Source organism: Manis pentadactyla, chromosome 2 (genome assembly GCF_030020395.1).
Source record: "Manis pentadactyla isolate mManPen7 chromosome 2, mManPen7.hap1, whole genome shotgun sequence".
NCBI lineage: Eukaryota > Metazoa > Chordata > Mammalia > Pholidota > Manidae > Manis > Manis pentadactyla.
In genome coordinates, this window is record NC_080020.1 from 153,596,587 (window position 1) to 153,614,487 (window position 17,901).

The 17,901-nt window shown below is 42.4% G+C and overlaps 1 protein-coding gene and 1 pseudogene across 14 annotated transcripts in view; one reads left to right on the forward strand and one right to left on the reverse strand.

Annotated features, from left to right (window-relative positions):
- Positions 1-17,901, reverse strand: part of INPP4A (inositol polyphosphate-4-phosphatase type I A) — a 189,183-nt gene that overhangs the window by 126,160 nt on the left and 45,122 nt on the right. Inside the window, exon 2 of one of the 14 annotated variants that reach the window (XM_057496955.1) lies at positions 17,432-17,505. The exons of the other annotated variants lie outside the window; for them this stretch is intronic. The gene's annotated coding sequence lies outside the window, so the exon portion shown is untranslated. The remainder of the gene's footprint in view (positions 1-17,431; positions 17,506-17,901) is intronic. 14 annotated transcript variants of the gene reach the window in all.
- LOC118909529 (phosphatidylinositol 3,4,5-trisphosphate 3-phosphatase TPTE2-like) lies at positions 14,987-17,404 on the forward strand (annotated as a pseudogene).

Sequence of the window (17,901 nt, forward strand, 5' to 3'; positions counted from 1 at the left end):
GATCAATCCAGCAACACAATATAACAATTATAAATAATCTATGCATCCAACATAGGAGCACTTAAATATACTAAGCATATATTAACATCCATAAAGGGAAACACTGACAGTAATGCAATAACAGTAGGGGTCTATAACTAACACTCCATTTACATCGATGGATAGATCATCCGGACAGAAAATCAGTAAGGAAACAGTGGCTTCAAATGACACATTAGACAGACGGATTTAAACAGTTACATACAGAACATTCCATCCAAAACCAGAATTCTTTCTTTTTTTCAAATGCACTTGGAATATTCTCCAAGATGGATCACATAAGTATGTTTTCCTCAATGCCAGCCACCAAGTTCTGAGGGAGAAGGGGTCAGGCTGGCAGGTGTCTGGCAGGCAATGAAGACCTACTGCCTCAGAGCAGCACTCAAGGCCCACCTCCTGCCTGTCTCATTCCTAGCTTTCCATCTCCCCTCTGTGAACCTGAACTGCCTCAGATCTCTATCTATACTGGCTGCACTGAGGCATGTCTCTGCCCTGTGCCTGTGCTGTTCCCTCTGCCTGGAACACCTTCCCAGATTCTTTGCCAGGCTCACTCTTACGAACTGTTCCAAGTTCTTCCCAAGCATTTGCTGCTTCCACAAATCTGTCTTTGATCGTAAGTGTCTGCCAAGCACCCTCGAGCACCCTGTACTTCCCCTGGGCACTGCACTCACCCCTAGTGTTTCTGTCTTCCCCCACCTAGGAGCTCAGCCCCCCAGCCCAGGACGAACCCAGGGGTGTGTTTAATAAATGTTTGAAGATGCTCAGCCTCTGTCTTACATCCTGAGGAAGAATCTCCAATGTCCAGTGTGACTAAGGGTGGCCAAGTGCTCTGGGCCCCAGATCCCACCAGGCTAAGGAGCTCGAGTTAGCTTCCCCTCCTTGCCCCTCTCTCCTCTCTCTTGCCAGTCTCCCCTGCAGCACAGCTGTGGTGATGGGGGAGGCAGTCAAGTGGACAGGCTTGCAGACTCCACCCTGCTCCAGCTTCCCTCCCACCTAGTTTTTATACAAAGGGGTTTTGGAGAAATTTTCATTTGAATAAAAAATTTCTGCAGCCAAAAAGTAAAAACTTTTAAATTAGAATCACAGATCTAGAAGTAAAATCCAAATTGCTTAATAAAAAAACATACACAACAGGCCACAGAAGTCTCAATCAATTTAAGAACATTGAAATCATATCAAGTATCTTTCCTGATCAAAACAGTATGAAACAACAAATCAATTACAAGGAAAAACTGGGAAAAAAAAACATGTGGAAGCTAAACAACATGCTATTGAACAACCACTGGGTAAGTGAAGAAATCAAAGAGGAAATCAAAAATTACCTAGAAACAAATGAAAATGGAAACACAACACTCCAAAACCTTTGGGATCTGGAAAAGCAGTTCTAAGAGGGAAGTTATTGGGAAGCAGGTCTACCACAAGAAATTAGAAAAATATCAGATAAACTAACTTTACACCTAAATGAACTAGAATAAGAAAAACAAAGCCAAAAATACTAGAAGGAAGGAAATAATAAAGATCAGAGTGGAAATAAATGAAATAGGGACTGAAAAAAATACAAAAAAGACATTGAAACTAAGAGCTGGTTCTTTGAAAATATAAACAAAATTGATAAACCCTTATGTAGATTCATGAAAAAAGAAGACTCAAATATACAAATCAGAAATAAAAGAAGTTATAAGTGGCACCACAGAACATAAAGGATTGTAAGAGATCACAACAAAAAAATTATATGCCAATAAACTGGACAACCTAGAAGAAATGGATAAATTCCTAGAAACATGCAGTCTTTCAAGAATGAATCAGAAAGAAATACGAAATCTGAACAGAGTGATAACTAGTAATGAAATTAAACAGTAATTAAATAGCTCCCGCCAAACAAAAGTCCAAGTTCAGAATTTCACAGGTAAATTCTACCAAACATTTAAAGGAGAGTTACTATCTATCCTCTTCAAACAATTCCAAAAAAGTTTAAGAGGAAGGAACACTCCCAAATTCATTCCATAAGGCCAGCATTACTTTGATATCAAAACCAAACAAAAACACTACAAAAAAAGAAAATTACATGCCAAAATCCCTGATGAACATAGACACAAAAATCCTCAACAAAATATTAGTAAACCTAATTCAACAATACATTAAAAGGATCATACACCACAATCAAGTGGGACTTATTCCATGGATGCAAGAATGATTCAAAGCCACAAAGCAATCAGCATGATATACCACATGAACAAATGAAGAATAAATATCATATGATCATCTCAACAGATGCAAAAAGCATTTGACAAAGTTCAACATCCATTCAGAATAAAAACTCTTAACAACGTGGGTACAGAGGGAAAATATCTCAACATAATAAGGGCCATATACAACAAACCCACAGCTAACATCATACTCAATGGCGCAAAGCTGAAAGCTTTTCCTCTAATATCGGGAACAAGACAAGGGTGCCCACTCTTGCCACTTTTATTCAACACAGTAATCGAAGTCCTAGCCACAGCAATCAGAAAAGAAAAAGAAATAAGAGGCATCCTAATTTGTAAGGAAAAAGTAAAAAAGTCACTATCTGCAGATGACATTACATTATACATAGAAAACCCTAAAGATTCTGCCAAAAAACTATTAGAAATAATACATGAATTCAATAAAGTCTCAGGATACAAAATCAATATACAAAAATCTTTTGCATTTCTATACACCAATAGAAGAAAGAGAAATTAAGAAAACAATCTTATTTACAACTGCATCAAAAAGAATAAAATACCTAGGAATAAAGTTAACCAAAGATGTGAAAGGCCTATAGCCTATACTCTGAAAACTGTAAGATACTGATTTAAAAAATTGAAGATTACACAAATAAATGGAGAAAATATACATACTCATGGATAGGAAGAATTAATATTGTTTAAATGTCCATACTACCCAAAACAATCTACAGATTAAATGCAATCTCTGTCACAGTATCAATGGCATCTTTCGCAGAACTAGAACAAATAATGTACAGAACCCAAAAGACACTAAATAGCCAAAGCAATCTTGAGAAGGAACAAAGCTAGAGGTATCATACACCCAGATTTTGAACTATCCTACAAACATATAGTAATCAAAACAGTACGGTACTGGCACAAAAACAGACATGGTTCAACAGAACAGCATAAGAGCCAAGAAATAAACCCACGTTCATGTGGTCCATTAATCTACAACAAAAAAGGCGAGACTATAAAATGGGGGAGAGATAGTCTCTTTAATAAATAGTGCTGGGAAAACCAGGCAGCTACATGCAAAAAAATGAAACTGAGTCATTTACTTACACCATGTACAAAAATAAACACAGGGGGCACGGGAAAGGCAGTATAATACAGAGAAGACAAGTAGTGATTCTGCAGCATCTTACTACACTGATGGACAGTGACTATAATGGGGTATGTGGTGGAGACTTGATAATGGGAGGAGTCTAGTAACCATAATGTTGCTCATGTAATTGTACATTAATGATATCAAATAAAAAAATAAAAATAAAAAAATTAACACAAAATGGATTAAAGATCTAGATGTAAGACCTGAAGCCATAAGACTCCTAAAAAAAAAAAAATAGGAAGTAAACTCCTGGGCATCGGTGTCAGCAATTTTTTTTGTCTTGTCTTCCTGGGCAAGGACATCAAAAGAAAAAATAACAAAATAACAAGTGGGGCTACATCAAACTGAAAAGCTTTTGCACAGTGAAGGAAACCATCAACAAAACAAAAAGGCAACTTACTGAATAGAAGTTATTTGCAAATGACATATCCAATAAGAGGCTGATATCCAAAATATATAAAGAACTCACACAACTTAACACCAAAAAAACAAACTCAATTAAAAAATGGACTGAATAGACATTCTTCCAAAGAAGACATAAAGATGGCCAACAGACACATGAAAAGATGCTCAATAATACTAATCATCAGGAAAATGCAAATCAAAACCAAAATGAGATATCACCTGATAACAGTTAGAGTGGCCATCAGCAAAAGGACAATAACTAACAAGCATGGCGGAAGATGTGGAGAAAAGGGAACCCTTGCATACTGTTGGTAGAAATGTAAACTGGTGCAGCCACTAAGGAAAACAGAATGGAGGTGCCTCAGAAAATTAAAAATAGAACTACTATATGACCTAGTCGTTCCACTTCTGGGTAATTACCCAGAGAAAACTAACACACTAATTTGAAAAGATATATGCATCTCTATGTTCACTGCAGCATTATTTATAATAGCCAATATATGCAAGTAACCTAAGGGTCCATCAATAGATGAAACAGATAAAGAAAATGTGGTACATATACATAATGGAATATTACTTAGCCATAAAAAAGAATGGAACCTGGCCATTTGTGACAACATTTATGTTAAGTGAAATAAGTCTGACAGAAAAGGCAAATACCATATGGTTTTACTTACATGTAGAATCTAAAAAACAATACAAACAAACAAATAAAACAGAAACAGAATAAACCGGTGGTTGCCAGAGAGGAAGAAGTGAGGAGATGGGTGAAATAGGTGAAGGCAATAGAGGTACAAATTTCCAATTATAAAATAAATAAGTCGCAGGGATGAAAAGTACAGCATAGGGAACACAGTCAACAATATTATAATAGCTTTGTATGGTGACAGATGGTAACCAGACTTATTGTGGTGATCATTTCATAATGCATATAAATGCTGAATCACTATGTTGCACACCTGAAGCTAGTACAATACTAGATATCAGCTACACTTCAATTAAAGAAAAAAAAGAAAGTTTCATGTGCTTCAGATGACTGGAGATGGGCAGACTGAGTTTATTTTTATAATCACTAGGAAAGCTTGTTTTCTAATTCAAAGGTGTCAAAGTTGGCCTCATGAACGGATATAAAAGTTTTCTTAGCAGCAAAATTCCATAAAGGGCTATAAATGTCAATGAACAACCACAGATCGATGAAATGCCAGGAAGACAAAGTTATTTCTGGAGTAAGGCGGCAGCAAGCCAGGGGACTGGGGTGAGCTACCCACGGCCTCCGAGTGGGCAGCACCCAAACCAGTCCCCAGTTAGCTTCTGCACCAACGAACCGGATCCGGCCGAGAAGTCTCGGGCTTCTACAGATCTTGGAAACATAAAGAGGGCCACACATTTTGCAAACTTTTCTATATGTAAGTCTCTGGCAAAGTAGTATATTATCTGCTTACTTTAGCTACAAAAATGGTTAACAAGTTAACTGTTTTAACCAGTCACTGTCAGGTAGAACACCTTGAAAAGACTGAAAGGACAGTGCCCCACATTCTCCCATAAAAATGAAAAGCAGGATGCCCTGAATTTTCTGAGACCTCTCTGGAGAGGATTCCACAGGTTCGGCTACTCAGTTGTATTGCTTGTTGTGTTGTTTTATTTTTGTTTTTTCTCTTAGATGACGTGATGTGACAGGATTGACAGGCAAACCAACTCTATGGCTGACCAGTTGGGAGGTTAATCTGGCACAAAATAGTCCTTTGTTCCCCATATTTCACCTGTGCATCTATGCAAGGAGGAAAGGACATGCCAAGGCTGGAAAAGCTGGGACTCTCCCCAGGGTCCCCTCCCCAGTCTTTCCCAATCTTCCCTTCCATCAGGGCCTGGTCAGAGCTGGTCACACCATCAGTGTGTCCCCTTCAAAGGTAGCCTGCAGCATGTTGCTGACCCTGGCAATGCGGAGCCTCCCAGGGGCCTCTCCCACAGCAGCCTGGCCACAGCTCTTATCACAAAGCTGAAGGTGGCAGGCATTATGAAAACACAAGAAAAGCCATTTTAAAAAGAGAGCCACAGGCAGTGACTCTGAGGCCCCTGCATTTCTCTGGGCAGTGCCAAGGCTGCCCACGAGTGCTGCAGGTGATAGCTCAACTAGGTGAGGAGAGACTCAGGTTCCTCCCGCTTGGCAGCAACACATGGTGAGGCACCTCTCCCCAGACACCAGTGAAGATCAGGCCAGTGGAGAGGGATCAGGAGGCAGAGGACAGAGAGCAGCTCTGGGGATATTCCTGTCCCCAGCTGGCAAGCCTGGCCTGAAGGCCTGCAACACCCTCTGATGGGAGCATTCATGAGAGCCCGCAATCGGGAGCCATAGTTGTTCACTCACTTGTTCAACAGGTGCCAGGCCAGGCACTTAGAGACCCACAGGGGAGTCAGAAGAGGTACCTGCCTGCAAGGACCCAACAGCGTAACAAGGAGTAAGACATTCACATAACACCAAGACAAAACAAAACGCATGCCCCAGGCTAAGAGGGAGGTGAGGAAGAAACCTTCAATTGGCCAGTGATGATCCAGATGCAACGTGGACACACCTAACTTCAGAAGGGACAGGCAAGCTCAGGGATAATTAATGCAGGAGACAGGGAAGCCCAGCATTCTAAGGGACAGGGAGAATGGGCTGGAAAGCCAGGACAGGGTCAATTCTGGGGAGCCACTACTAGCAGACCACAGAGCTGGGCTTCAGCTAGTAGACAATGAAGAGCTCTCTAGAACCTGACTGTGCAAATACACCTGAAAATGCTAGGTACTCTCTTGAACTCTCCTCTGGGCTTTTGAAAACAAACCTCTTGCTTACTTGGTACAAAACAGCTCAGGCCTGGCAAGACTGGGCCAAAATGGCACCTGCCACAAAGTAGATCTCCATGATCAACACATAAACGACAACTCCCTTCTCCCAGCAAGTCCTCAGGGACTTCCAAAGGTCATTCCATCATCAGAACAACTAAACTTAAAGTCAGCACCACTCTCTAGTGCCAAAGGAAACACTACTCAATTCTGCAAGTGAAAAATAAGGCCTAACGACATCAACAACCACAAAGGGAACTAAAACTGCTTAGTAATGGAAGAGGCCAAGTGATGTCAGGCCTATCAGCAAATATCATATATGCCAGGGCCATCTTTCACCTGGAAGCAGGCCCTCCCAGGAGGCCTCACCCTCAGCTGTGTACTAGTAAGGCTGCTCAAGCAAGCTGCCAGAACCATCTCCCCTTTCTTTCACTATGGCCTTGCTCCAGGAAGATTGGAATAATAAGAAAAACATCAAGAGATACTTTCGTCATTATTTCTTTTTCTCAAAAATTTTCAGCTGAGCTCTGAAATGTTCAGGATACACTGAGAACAAAGGCTCCCATAAAGCATCTACCTGTCATATACCATACGTAAAATCACCATCACACCATGAGTTGTGACAGATAAAACCAATTAAAATCTATACTTGTGCTTTCACATTTTTCTTAACATTCTTAGAAGTGGAATAATAAAGAGATCAAGAAAATGTGCCTCCAAAATTCATTTTTTTAGAGCTGCTCCCACCTCCCACTAGAAGAAATTTGTAGAAAAACAAAGAACTGGAATGTAGCATTGAGCAGGTACCTCCTCCAAGGCACCTCAATACCCATTACCAGACGACTTGAGGCCCTGCCTCCTTCGGTGCAGGCCAGGACACTGACGGGAGAGCCAGGGTGACAGGCCTGCACCAGATGGAAGATTCTCATCTAGAGAACTCAGCCAGCCCCACACAGCTATCACCTAACACCTATAGGACTATCATCCAGCACCATTCCCAGGGTTTAGCGAAGAATAAGATCTAGAAAGGACCAGATGCACAGCCACTGGGCAGGTGTGAACCCACTCACATGGTTCTGGAATACTGTGTGGGAAGGAGCAGGCACTGCTGTATGAGACTACTCAAGTCTTGGATCAGTCAGAGACAGTGCACTGGGCCAGAGCTCCTAACAGCAGTGCAGCTGTAGCCCTCCCACACTGCTCAGCTAAGCAGAGCACAGCAATCAGTGTGCTCATCAACACATAAGGGGCAGAGGCGTGTCATGGAAATGCAAGTGACACAGAGCTGGAGCCCATGGACTGCTGGGTCCACTACAGATTTTAATTCAGCTATGAGATCTCAAGCAAATCACAAACTCTGGGCATTTTGGTATCCCCGCTGTTGGATGTGGCCCACTCCCCCCGACTCATTTCCCCCAATCTACTATCCTACACTGGTAGAGAGTCCAAAATGGTATGAATGTGCTTATTCTGCTCTGTCACTTGCTCCTTACAACAAAGCCTGCCCCAGTCACAGGGAAATCGTCACTCTCTGTCTCAGTGATGACATCCAGGTTCAGAGAAGAGGGGTGTGTGTGCCTCAAATCATTCCATGGACAACGAGCAAGGCTGGACAGACAGCAGACTCTGACTCCCACTCTGGTCATCTTGCACAGTTAGCTCAGATATGCAGTACTTTCTAAATGGCAGGTACTCAAGGGTCATGACTTGTACTGTGAGCCTGCACTAGTGTTCAAAGATTTTTCTTTACATAAATTTTTTAACTTAAATTTCTAACATAGTATTTTGAACTAGTTAAATATTTAAGTATGTACATTAAAAAATGTAACTATGCACATATATGGCTTGCATCCATCCTTCCAGTGGCAGGTGTATCCCCTTCAGGACACTGGGCCTGAAGCGGAGTGAATGGAGCACCCAGCATCCCATCTCTATCCCCAAACACCAACCAACCATTTGTGGGAAGGCTTGACTCTGAGCCCATGTCTTCTGTTATGACAGTGGGGAGACATTCCCATCTTAAAGTCTGGCTGCAAATCTCTGTTAAGAAAGTGAGTATGTGAAGGCTTTGTAGGCCACAAGCTACTAAGTTAAATTTAAGTGACAACAGGCCTTGCTAAGCATCAAGTGAGATACAAAGGCAAAAATGCTTTGAAGAGGTAGGATTTAGGATTTAAATCTTCAAATGACATGTTCTTTCTGGAGAATAATACAGTCTGAGGTTGTGAGCAGTAGGAAGGCTTCCTTAGGAATTAGATCTGGGCTTGCCAATGACACCTCTTGTGGCTCCATCGGGTCCACACTAGACCCAGTGATGCACTGCTGGGAGCCAGGCCATTCAAGATGCAGACTGGGGTGGGCAGCCTGACACCCTGCCTTCACTGAAGGTGTCAGTGTAGCCAAAAAATATATTACTTCTCTAAACAGGACAATCTTCCCCTTCTGTCCTTGATTACAATGGCACAGTCAAAAGACTTTCTGTGTAGGGACAAAGGGCATATGGGAACTCTGTACTTTCTGCTCAATGGTGCCATGAATCTAAAACTGCTCTAAAAATAAAGTTTGTTAAAAAAAAATTTTTTTTAAGACTTTCTGACACTAATTCCAAGGGGGCTTTTAGCTGTCCTGCTCTAGATGGTCTAGAGAAAGTGGGGAGCAGTTAAGTCATAAGAAAGCCCACAAACATATCAGTAGTTCAGTCCTTAAGGCCTAAGTTCTAGAGTTCTGTATTCATCAGATTTCTTGGAACAGCATTCTGAAAAGCCTTGAAATTTCAAATAAAGTCAAATAAATATAGCACTCTGTAGATCTTAAAACAAGGCTGGATGAGAGGATTAAACCATGTACCCAAGGAAAGGTTTGCACAGAGGAACTGTAAATCAGTTCTAAATATACCATGTGATTATTTGCCACCATTTCAAGGGGGAAAGTAGGGAGGCAGGCTCGCAATCCAACACAAGCCTGGCATTTCTGGGGTCGGTCTGCCATGCAACCCTGCTCGAGTGTATCATCACACACACCAACCAAGCCTGCAGCCCCTGCAACAGGCTGACTCTGCCACTCAGAGGGCTTCTGTCACCAGGCTGGTCATTAAATACACCAGGAGGAGTTCAGAGAGGACACTCTCCAAAACAGCCATTTTATTTCTAATGATCTTTCGGGCTTGTACTTTTATAATTTTGAGTGCGGCTGCTTTCCTGCTCCTCAGTGGGGCAGAGCTTGGCAGTAATGCTGCTGGGCACCAAGAAGGAACACTAGACTCCACGAGAGACATGTGTCTTATTAGTCTGCTCAGACTGCCATACCAAAATGCCTCAGACTGAGAGCTCGAATAACAGAAATCTACCTTCTCACAGTTCAGGAGACAGAAGTCCAAGATCCAGGTGCCAGCAGGCCTCAGGCTGGGTCTCCTGCGGCCCTCCTCCATGGCAGGCAGCCACTGCCTTCTTGCTGTGCCCTCACAGGGACTCTCCCATGTATGCCCTGCCTGGTGTCTCTTCCTCTGCTTATAAGGACACCAATCCTACTGGATTAGGGCCCTGCCCATATGACCTCATTTAACCTTAATTACCTCTTTAGAGACACAATCTCCAAATACAGTCACATTGGGGGTTAGGGCTTCAACATATGAACTTAGGAGGGGGGTAACAACACACCTAAAAGACTGTGCCTGACATCCTCTTATCTAGTGCCCTGCACAAGGACCAGAGGTGGTGAAGCAGCCCTGCATTCTGCTTACAAAGGGCACAGAGCCCTCACTGTGAGGCAGAGAATCTGAACCCCCTTTCTCTCCTCCCCCATCTCCCTATCTGGGACAGGAGGGGGTGGGGAGAGCTGGTTAACACTTCCCAGACAGCTCTCTCACCACGGAGAACACAGCAAGGAGGCAGCTATCTGCAAGCCAGGAAGAAGGCTCTCACCAGGAACCAAATCTGCCATCACCTTGATCTCGGACTTTCAGCCTCCAGAACAGGCCCATAACCAGCACAATGTTTATCATAATGGAGGAAAAGTGAGGAGCTTATCCTAACTCAAAAATAAATTTAAATCCCTTTAAGAGCTTTCAACAAGAATAAGTTAGATGAGCATGTTGAACAGCGAATACCTATCACATCAAGCCAGATCTCAGTTCAAAGCCAGTGGGACCAATATATGTGTTCATTAAAGACAGAATGTCACAAAACCGAAGGAACAAAATAGCAGCAGACTCACAGACTCCAAAAAGGGACTAGTGGTCACCAAAGGGGAAGAGTGGGGGAAGGCAGGTGAGGAGGGAGGGAGATGGGGATTGTGGGGTATCATGATAGGTACACATGGTGTGTGGGGTCACAGGGAAGACACTGTAGCTCAGAGAAGACAAACAGGGACTCTGTGGCATCTTACTACACTGATGGACAGCAACTGCAATGGGGTATGGGGGGGACTCGATAATAAGGGTGTATGTAATAACCACATTGTTTTTCCTGTGAAACTTTCATACGAATGTATATCAATGATACCTTAATAAGAATAATAATAAAAAGACAGAATGCTACAGGTATCAAAGCAGAAGTTTATGCTCCCAATTAGGCAATATATTTTTCTGGGGAAGGCAATCTCCCCTGCAAATAACTGTGAAAGGACTATAATCCCAGACTTTAACCAACTGGTCCTTAATGAATCCACAGTCTCAACTTCTTACATGATGCATTTGTGACTTAGAATAAAAAAATTGTGACACATTTTCATTAGGTGCCCTATGATGCCAGCACCTGGTTGAATGTTTGATGGCTCAGTGTGAACATGGATGGGAAGGGAACTTGTGTGTCTCCTGCCACCCTCAATCCCACTTCAGTATCCCTGAGATGTCTGCTGGATTCATTAGCAAAATCTAAAACAAATGGATTTAGAAGTGCAATTAGTCTCTCCTGGCTACTTTTGGTGGTCATCCAACCAAGAAAATGTTTTCTTTAATGTCCTGTTAGTTCACAAAAATTACTACTTGCTTAGAGTAAGGAGCAAAACCTCTGACTTCTAACACTGCCAAGGACTCTCTGGAAGTCAGTCTGAGCATTTTTAATTCTTCAGGCCCAGCAATGTCTTTTCTCCTTCAACCTGCTTTTTATACCCCAATCTCACATTTTCTCTTCCTTAAAGCATCCTGACCCACATTGCTTTCTTTACTGCCACCCAAGGAAATTTTTTGATATGCTCAGGGAGTTACAGGGCAAGGACAGGTGAACTTGGATGCTGTCCTTGGCTACTTGATCTTGCCCACCTCACTGGGTTATTAGTTCCTGTCTGGGTGTTACTTTCACCAAGCCCCATACTAAGAGGACTCTGATTTTACTTATTAGCTCATACAATGAATCCCAAGGGCATTGCAACACTGAGTCTAGAAGGCCTACTCGAGCCAAAGGAACAATGTCAGGAGAACTTCAGAGGCTGTAGTTGAGGGTGAGGAAGACTTCAGCTCTAAACTTCACACACCATCCCCCACAACGAGGAAGGGGGCACCCCTATTTGGGAGCTGTGTAGCTGGAGGGCTGCCAACAGACTTAACCTCCCATTGGCTTCAAAATATCCCTGAAAAATAGTTCTCTTTCCCAATATTTCCAACAGAAGTCTCAGAACTGAATCCCATTGGCTGGGTTCAAGTCACATGCTCATCCCTGAACCAATCACTGTGGCCAGGCAGGATGTTTTTGATTGTCCATGCCTTGGTCACGAGCCCACCCTGCCTAGAATACATGGACAGGAATACAATAGCATTGAGGATGAGGAACTGGGGTTGCAGTTATGAACGAAAGGGGATGAATGTCAGAGAGACAAGAACAATGGCTTTCTCTAGTTAGAAACAAAAAGAAACAAGAATAAAAGATGAGGACAAATACTGAGAACATAAAAGTCACTCATAATCCCTAGACAGCTATATCTTTGGGACCAATTTCTACATACAGCGTGTAGCATACTCTTTTTTTTACTTATTTACTGAACATTTGTATGTATTCAGTGCTCTAAGCTCAGCATGGGGGTTTTGTACAGTAAGACTGGGTCAAAAACTAAGCATTTTTGCAAAGCTCTTGATATAAATGACCGAACCACCCCCAGAAAGATTTCATCTATGTAGCCAAAGTCATGGTGCTTAACTCCCTTCCCAGAAAACTGTACTCCCACAGAAGAGGGGTGCTGCAGAGCTCTTTCCCAGAAGGGATTTTTAGGAGGCTCAATGTCCATCTCTGAGGCTGACAGATTGGGAAAGCTGGAAATGTATCCCTCATGTCCTTTCACCCTTTCACCTCTTTGCCGGAGGCTCCAAACCCCCTTCTGCTGTCCTTCCCTCCTGCTTGCCCTTAGGTGTTGGCTGAGGATGGCTTAAGATAGGAACATTCCAGGACCACTTACATTCTAATGACAGGGCGTGGGAAAAATGCCTGGTGGAATTTCAGGCATGGACATGAAGTGGAGGAAATCCTATTACTTGATGTCAGATAGATCTGAGTTTGATTCTCAACTTTGCTACTAAGGAAGTATGTAGCTTTGGGCAAAATACTTAACCTCACCAAGCCTCCAGTTATTTTGGTCATTAATTTAAAAGAATGACTGAATTTCAAATACCCATTGGGGGAACCTGGTTTAAATTAGGCCTTCAGGCCGCCTGTGTCCTGCAGACCTCGAGGTCGGGGGCTGCCTCCTCAGAAGGGATGCACGGACACAGAAGCCACATAGTGGCCACTGAATGCTGTGCACTGAGCCCCTGCAGGACCTGCCCTTGGGGCTCAGCAAGCGGCGGCCTGACTCCGCGAGGCCACACGCACCTCTGGAGTTGTGAGGCCCGCAGTGGAAGGCCCGCTACGGCCTCAGCCAACAGTCCCCTCCAGCCTGGAGAGGACGCCCCAGGCGGCCGCAAGCCGGGGCAGGGCACTGGGTGTGCGCATTCCACTAGGACTTGCTTCCAGGAAACCAGCTCGTGCGCCAGGCCAGCAGGAAATGGAAAGCCAAAAGTTCAATGCAACCTTCAGAATCAGGGTATTTAAGAAGCATCCCCTCCTTTGGATGCCAGAGAAAAACTAACAGGCTGGACAGTCTGCTTTGAGATTACCCTGGGATCTTTTATCTTGGCACCCCCACCCCGATCTTAAGGAGAACAGTGTCTATTTTTAAGTCTGCCATCTGGAACCAAATGTATTGTATTCTCCACTCTACTATGATCCCAGGACCACCTGGAATCTGTTGTTTGGGGTTGCCATGGACACAGAGTTCTTATTCCAGTACTGGCTCTGTAGGAGCATCAGGTAAGCGGATCCTGGCCTTACATCCCAGAAATCTGTCTCTACCTTGGCCTGTCCTGGTTCTTGGGCCTGCCTCCCTGGAACAAGAAAAGGCAGAAACCTCAGAGCTTGGAATTCCTACTTCCACCAAACATGAGCTGGTGTCCCTGTTCACCTGTAAGGACTATTTACAGATTAATTCTAGATTAAATTCAGCCACAGGACACCATGCAGAGATTAAAGGAGGACCCTTTATATCTCTGGTTCATGTGTCCAAAAATAAAGTTATGGGTGACTCTTTAGGTCCTCTGACAACAATGAGAACAAGGGGAATGATGTAGATGAATTGACATCAGTAATCTCTGATGGAGCCAGCAATGAAAGTAAAATAGAACAACTTTCCAAGCCTGATGATGGTGATGAAGACATTGATTTTCCTAATTCATGTGAAGACAAGAAGGCTCTAACAGGCTTTGCTGTGTCTTCTAGCCAGAATGTCTTCAGTAGCTCTGACTGGATTGAGTTCACATCAGCGACCAGTAAAGACATCATCAATGAAAACTCTGAGCTGAGTGAATTGACAGCAGTATCCTCTGAGGGAATCTCCAGGGCAAACTCTGACTCAAGTGAGTTTGGAAAAAGTAATCTGTGTTAGAGCCGTGAATGACAGTAAAATAGAACAACTTGATGATGGTGACGAAGACATCAATTTTCCTAATTCATATGACAGTGTGATTAAGAGGACTGTGTACTTAATTGTATCATCTTTCGCACTCAGAATATTTGGAGTTTTGCTGACTTTTGTGGATTTGTCCCTCATCATTACAGACCTAATTGTCACTGATAACACAACGTATATTCCTTTGGAATTTCATTCCATTTCTTTAGCTATTGCTTTGTTTTTGGGGGTTTTTTTTTTGTTTTTTGTTTTTTATTTTGGTATCATTAATATACAATTACATGAGCAAGTCCTCCACATACCCCCCATCAAGTCCCCACCACATACCCCATTACAGTCAGTCCATCAGCATAGTAAGATGCTATAGAATCACTACTTGTCTTCTCTGTGTTGTACAGCCTTCCCCATACCCCCACACACACTATGTCTGCTAATTGTAATGCCCCTTTCTCCCCCTTATCCCTCCCTTCCCACCCATCCTCCCCAGTCCCTTTCCCTTTGGTAACTGTTAGTCCATTCTTGGGTTCTGTGAGTCTGCTGCTGTTTTGTTCCTTCGGTTTTTTTCTTTGTTCTTATACTCCACATATGAGTGAAATCATTTGATACTTGTCTTTTTCTGCCTGGCTTATTTCATTGAGCATAATAATTGCTTTGTTTTTTTAATGGAGGTTCTTCGAGTATTTGTAGAAGGGATACGATCTTATTTTTCTGATATACTTAACTCATTAGATGCTGTCATTACTGTGGTAACTCTACTGGTTGATACTGTTCATATTTTTTATTACTTTAAGGTTCTTAAAGATACTCCCAGATTGGCAATTTTATTTCAATTCTACGACTTATCATTCTGATAAGAGTTTTTCATCTGGCTTATCAAAAAAGACATCTTGAAACACTGTCCAGAAGGATGGTTTCAGGAAATAAGGATGGATTTGACTTAGATCTCACTTAAATTACTGAATGTATTATTGCCATGTCATTCCCATCTTCTAGAAAGGTGTCTTTTTATAGGAATCCCATCAAGGAAGTTGTATGATTCCTGGACACCAAGTATCTCAACCACTACCAAGTCTACAATCTATGCAGTGAAGGAGATTATGACCCTAAGTATTCCATTATAGGGTCCATAGAATAATGATTGGTGATCACAGTGTTCCCTCTCTGAGTGAGATGCTGACATTCACCAAGGAAGTAGATGAGTGGATGGCTCAGGATAAAGGAAATATCATTGTGATTCACTGTAAGGGAGGCAAAGGCAGAACTGGAACAATGGTGTGTGCCTGCCTTATTGCCAGTGAAATATTTAAAACTGCAGAGGTCAGCCATTATCATTTTGGAGAATGAAGAACAGATAGAAGCACCAGCACTAAATTTTAGGGGGCAGAAACTCCTTCTCAGAGCAGATATGTTGGATATTTTGCGGGTGTGAAAAATATCTACAACTGGACTCTCCCTCCAATAAAAGTACTCACAATAAAAAAGCTAATTATTTATTCGATTCATGGTGTTTGAAAAGGTAATGGAACTGATCTAAAAGTACACATAACAATGCAGCAAAAGACCTTCTTTTTCTGTTCTGCTTCTAAAAAATGTATGATAACTCACAATGTTGAAGCAGACAGAGTAATAATTAACCTGGTCAGCTGTCCACCTCTGTATGATAATGTGAAAGTGCAGTTTCTCTCTTTGCATCTTCCTAAATACTGTGACAACTGCCCATTTTTCTTCTGGTTCCATACATCTTTTATACAAAGTAACAGACTTTATTTTTCAAGAAATGAATTGGATAATCTCCACAAACCCAAAATATGGAAAATCTACCATCCAGAGTCTGCAGTTGAGAATTTTGATGAAGTCTTAGCTGGTACCTAATTAAGTGCTGTCCCCCTTCTAGGACAGAGTCATGTTCCTCACAATCCCTGCTACTTCCTTGTATCTTCTGAACTTACTTCCATGCTAGCATCCTTGTTTACACACACATACATGTGTTTTTGGAAACCTATTAATTGCATACAAGATAATAAATAAATAAATTAGGAAAAAAATAAGACTTACCAGACATTATCTCACTGAGTGCCCAGGGTGACCTTTCAACATTTGAAACCTGGTGTCAGAGATGCAAAAGTGACCAGTTCAAGGTCACAAGGCAGACTGACTGTAGCACAGCAAGGACACCCAACTCCAGACCATCACCTCCCAGCCCCAAGCTTCTCCCTCACACCGCAGCTGCTCCCTTCATCCCTGAAACCTCCAGGTCAGGTGTGTACGTGCACTGAGTACAAATCCTAAAACACATCTTTAACAAAAAGACCCAGAATGAACAGGAGACAGATGAGGGCTCTATCCAGAGAAGGCTGATAAAATTTCTTTTTACATAAAATTAAAGAAACACTACAAACTCTAACATCTAGTTTATACCCTTATAATAAAAGCCCTTTGAAGGTGGCAACAGCACAGATATCCCTGTCTTTTTTGTTCCCCTCTTCCTCCTTTATTGCTTGACTTTTCATTAGGTGAATATTTTCTATTGACCTTTAATTTCTTTACACACGATTCAGTGACATATAGAAACATTACTGCTACATAGTTCTATTCCCCTTTCCTCCTTTTTGTTTTATTATTATACATGTCAATCTATATATATTACAAACCTGAAAGTATATTATTATTTCTTTATATAACTTTATGTATTTACAGAAACTGAGAGAAGGAAAGTGAATATATATTTGCAGAGTTTGTTATGTTAACCTTCTTACTTACCACTCTGGTTCTCTGGCTTGGGGTATATCTATAATACATTATCTAATCTCTGAGCCCCACACCCTCGAGCTAGGCTCAAGAACAGTGGGTCACTCCTCTCGGATGACAACCTCACCTGACAAAGAGCGTGCAGGGTGGAGACAGCACCTTTGATCTTCTTGGCTTGACTCTTCTAGAAGTGAACGTCCCCTACAAGCAAAATGGGGTGATTGAGGGCAATTAGGGGCCTAGTATCCTCAGCTTGTCACAGAGCCTCCACCATATGGGTGGGCCTGCCTACCCTCTCCTGTAACTTAGCTCTGCAACATAGAGCTTGTGGGAAATGAAACGTGCTGGCAATCTGCCCCTCCCAGGGAGCAACATTAGCCCAGGATGGAAACTTGGGGGACAGGGAGCCCCATCTTCTTGGCCATACCCAGCCAGAGCATAGCTTCTGTCATGCTGAGCTTGATTTTCTTGAATAAATGTACCTTCATTTTCTGTATGTCCTTAGGACAATTTCCAGATATTTTAAATGATTGCTTTCTTAAGACAAATTTCACCAGTTATTGCTGTGTTGCTGAGAAGGTCTGCAGAGCATCTAGT